Source organism: Procambarus clarkii, chromosome 38 (genome assembly GCF_040958095.1).
Source record: "Procambarus clarkii isolate CNS0578487 chromosome 38, FALCON_Pclarkii_2.0, whole genome shotgun sequence".
Classification (NCBI taxonomy): domain Eukaryota; kingdom Metazoa; phylum Arthropoda; class Malacostraca; order Decapoda; family Cambaridae; genus Procambarus; species Procambarus clarkii.
Genome location: NC_091187.1, coordinates 11,124,598 through 11,129,441, shown reverse-complemented (window position 1 = coordinate 11,129,441; position 4,844 = coordinate 11,124,598).

Sequence of the window (4,844 nt, the reverse complement as noted above, 5' to 3'; positions counted from 1 at the left end):
TCTTAACTGGTACTAGAATTAAGGCCGTGGGCAAATGTGTAGTAATTATATAACAATAGGATATAACAGGCAGGACACAAAGAGTAACTAATAAGTGAGAGACCACATAACACATAATGGACCCGACCAAGAGGCCGTAAAGACCTAATGCATAAGGAGAAGGGGGTCCTGACTACAAGTAGGGCTTACTAGCACCTAGTCTGGGCAAAGTATTAGCTGCGGACAGCGGGACACTTGGGGACTGGCGCTGTACCCCCACCGCAGGGTGGGGGTGCAGGGGCCCGCTGTGCGGAGTTACGTGCCCCTTTGAGGAGTTGGGTGACCAGGAACTGCCGTGTTGGGTCCCTCCTACTGTGTAACTTGCAGACGAAGGCAATTGCCGCTAGATAGGCGTGCAGAGAACGGAAAGCCAGGCCCCGCGAGAGCAGAGATTGCAGGAAGTTCACCAGGGTCGAAGGTGTAGCATCAAAGGGGCATTCTCCTCGCCGCCCTGCCGAGACGTAGGCGGCGTACTCGACCCACTTAGCCCTGTAAGCACGCCTCGTCGCTGGCTGCAGGGAGTTGAATAGGGTCCTCACAGTTGCAGGGTGAAGTTGCAGGGCAGGAGGTGCGCGGGAACTGTTGTCGGCGTCTCGGGTGTACTGGGACGATCCTGAATGCTTCTGCGATGTCGCACTTTGCCAGGTGAGCCCCCGAGGAACGGCTGACAACCATTGCCACCGCATTGTGGATAGACCGGTAGGTGACGGACGTCGATTCCCGAGGGATGTTGGCGTTCATACTGTCAGGGGAGTAAGGGTAGCTGAGGTTGTGCAGGAGGCGGTACTTGCCCAGCGTAGACTTCTCCCTAAATGCTATGGGCGAACACTTGAAATTCTTGAGAGGGGGGGGCTTCGAAGGGGCCCGCGATGTGTCCTAGACTCAACTCCTTGTCGAGCATGGGCCCGACGATGTGCGGGAGGTCCGTCGTAGCCTGAGGGTTGCGTGAAGTAAGGGGGGTTCGCGCTCCTTCAAAGCCAAGTAGGAACCCCCCTCTGAAGCCCCCCACGACGTAGTCTCGCAGGGGTATCTCACCAGCAAAGCATCAAGGGCGTCAGCGTCCACCGGCGTTGTTACTGCCGGCGTTGTTACTGCCGGCGTTCTTCTTACCCTTGTCCTGTGGTTGTCTTCGTGGGCGCTGGTCGTGGGTGGGTCCGTCGCCTAACTGAGCTGGGGGGCACGTGGTGTAGGCCAGGTGCCTCCTTCGGCAGCGCAGGCAGTAGTGCTTGAAGGAACATGAAGTAAAACTGCAGCCGGGTCCCCTCGAGTGGTAGGCAAAGCAGTAGCCCGGGGGGAGCCCTGCGGCCCGGGCGCTAGAGAGGGTAAGGGCTGCCGGCCGACCTGCCTCCTGTCTGTCTGTCTGAACAGCGACGTGTGCGACGCGCTGTACCGAGCGGAATTCCAGGTCCAGCCTGTAATCAAGCCAAGAACAGTCCGACCTCTCCTTGTCCCATCTGAAGGCCTTGTCGTACCACATCCAGTCACCTTTAAGGGTCACCTTCATGGTCTTGACGTAGCGGGCGTAGGTGAGCAGGGCCTGAGCCTCGGCCGGGTGCTTCTCGATGTAGATCGTAGCATAGATGTCGAAGCCGTGCGCCCACTGGTCCGGCGCGGCTGCTTCTTACCAGACGCCTGAGGGTCAGTGGTGGGCACGGGGCGCGTCTTGTAGGGCCCAGCTTCTCGCTCATGCGTGAGCAACTCCCTGAGGTCAACATACTTTTTAGCCCAGATCTTTTCCCGGAGGGCCTGAGGTACGTGTACGCCCAGGAGTGGGATGGAGGAAGCCTGAAGTGCCCGAAGGTGTCCCAGCCAAGGGCTAGTAGGTGGGGGAGAAGCACTCACCCTGGGAGACTCACCATAAGAGGACGGGCTGGAGGAGCTGGCACGGCACCTCGACGTATGCCCCCTGGCCCTGGAACGAGACGACGCTCGGAGGGGAAGGGCGAGGGGGCTGGGGCGGCAGGGGCAGGGGCGCCCACGGCACCTCCCCCGTCACGGTGGCCTGAGCTCGAGGAGGGCCCACGTGCCTGCGCAATGAGGGCCTGCAGCGTCGTCCAATCGTCTGCTGAAAGGGGTGGTAGTTGTGTCACTGTGCCACCCGTTGCTTTGCCTAAATTGCGCAGCTGAGGAGTGCGCCCGCTGTCCGTGTCCGAACCAGCCGAGGAGGGCTCTGTAGAAGGGGAGGCAAAGCGTGCGGACTTGGTCCGCACCCTGGCCGGCTGTGTCCTTGTTCCACTACATTGCTGTCCTCGCGTTGACGCCGTCCGTGCCCTCTTCCGTGTTGCAGAAGTTGGGTGGTCCGGCTTCTCGCCACTGCGGAAAGAGGGAACGTTAGTGACAGCCTGACTAACCTGGCGACAGGCAGGGGGGAAAAAAACCGGCTGCCGCGCCTGCTAGCATAACATACCCCGCCCCAACTAAAAGTAACTATAGACACGATGCCGGGGATAGAAACAGAATCCCACAGGCACGAAGGAGGGGAAGGGGGGTAAGATAAGCAGACGTAGGAGGTAACCAAGGTGACAGCTCCCACAGGCGTGCCCGCACGGCTGGGGGGGGGGAGGAAACGGAAATAACAGTGGGCTGAGGAGAAGATAACGTCGCCGAGGCGCGCTGGACGGCACCCAACCCGGTCTGAGAAAGGACATTTAAGGCCCAAAGGCAAAGGCGAGTGGGCGATAACTTAGAATGAAATGGAAGAATGCGGAAGTAAGAGGGCGAGACTGAGTAAACAAGGGAACGGGGGGGGGAAGGGGTCACCCGATAAGCCGCAGCTCGCACACCGAGCTGGCCTTACCTAAACGTACCTAGTCAGGAAGGAGACAAGCATAAAAGTAACCCAGCAAAGGAGACAAGCAGCTGGCAAAGCATAGCCTGCAGGAGGCGAATGAGCTGAGGAAGGCTGAACGAGACAGGTCCAAGATAACTTAAAACAAGGGCAAGAGGCCCGTGACACAGCAACGAGCCCAACGCGTCTGAATTTACCCAATAGCTTGCCCCCTCGGGACAGCCCAGGGAACCCGGCAACAGGGAGCCTCGAGGGAAAGGCGGGAAGGACGCCGAAGCATGCCCAGACGACCAGACACGTGGTCGATGGCGGCAAGGCATGGGCCCCAAGGCAGAGCACGAAGGGCATAGGGCCCGCCACGCCTGGCCACGTGGCGACGCCGCCAAGGGCACGCCTGTCCGCCGTCGGGGCCCCAGGCAGGGCGCACACCCGGGCACGCCACGCTGCGGGTCCCCCTGGGCACGTACGGGCACGGCTGGACGGAGCCCCCACCTGGGTGGAAACCGAACGCTGTCCACTAGGGACGCGACCCAGCACACACTGGCCCTAAGCCAGCCACACGACCAGCACGGCACGGGAGCGCCCAATACGGGCCCAAAAAGGCGCCCCTGCACTCCCGGGAACTTAACAGCAGAAAGCCCAAAGGACTAGCTAAGGCGGCACACTCAGACCGCGAGGGGACGGTGCTTGGCACACGCTACACTGGGGAGGTCCTGACTAGAATTGAACAGAAAAACCTCACCTTGCGGTTAGAAGTGTAGGGCAGGAGGCCCCTGCCGGATCAGTCTGGGATGTGGAGGGCCCCATAATGTCCGTGAGAGAGAGGTCAGGTACCGAGGCAGCTGGCGTGATGTCCATCTCGTGCGAAGTCAGACGGCCGGAGAGTGAGTGTGCGAGGGCAGCGGCGAGGGCAGGCGAAGTGAGGGCAGAGCCCCTCTTCACCCCAGTATTTATATGGCCCCAGACTGCCCGCACAACGCCGCGGACGCACTGCGCAACTGTTTCTTTCCCCCCATCAAAAACATCCCCGCTTGCGAAGCAGTGGCCATTTTCGGTATAAAAATTCGGAATTTCAAACTGCGAATATGCGCAGAGAGCCAGATTTGGGCTCCAAAATGTGGCTCTGGCGTCGAGATTGGGATGTTTGGGATATTTTGAAAACTGCAGGGGGGTTTGGGCAAAATGTGACCCACAGCCGCTTTCAATAATTGGCATATTTTCGGTATAAAAAGTAGAAATTTCAAACTGCGAATACGGGCAGAGAGCCAGATTTTGGCTCCAAACTGTGGCTCTGGCGTCGAATTTTGGAGGTTTGGGATATTTTAAAAACTGCAGGGGGGTTTGGGCAAAGTGTGACCCATCGCCGATATCAGTAATTGGCATATTTTCGGTATAAAAATTCTGAATTTCAAACTGCGAATACGTGCAGAGAGCCAGATTTTGGCTCCAAAATGTCGCTCAGCTGGCGTCGAATTTTGGAAGTTTGGGATATTTTGAAAACTGCAGGGGGGTTTGGGCAAAATGTGACCCACAGCCACTTTCAGTAATTGGCATATTTTCGGTATAAAAAGTCGGAATTTCAAACTGTGAATACGTGCAGAGAGCCAGATTTTGGCTCCAAAATGTGGCTCTGGCGTCGAATTTGGGAGGTTTGGGATATTTTGAAAACTGCAGGGGGGTTTGGGCAAAATATGACCCACCGCCGCTTTAAGTAATTGGCACATTTTCGGTATAAAAAGTCGGAATTTCAAACTGCGAATATGCGCAGAGAGTCAGATTTTGGCTCCAAAATGTGGCTAAGGCGTCGAATTTTGGAGGTTTGGGATATTTTGAAAACTGCAGGAGGGTTTGGGCAAAGTGTGACCCACCGCCGCTTTCAGTAATTGGCATATTTTCGGTATAAAAAGTCGAAATTTCAAACTGTGAATACGGGCAGAGAGCCAGATTTTGGCTCCAAAATCCCCCCTCCCCGCTCAGCTCGTTGATGCCGTGAGGGGGGCTTAGTGGGCGGCTGCCG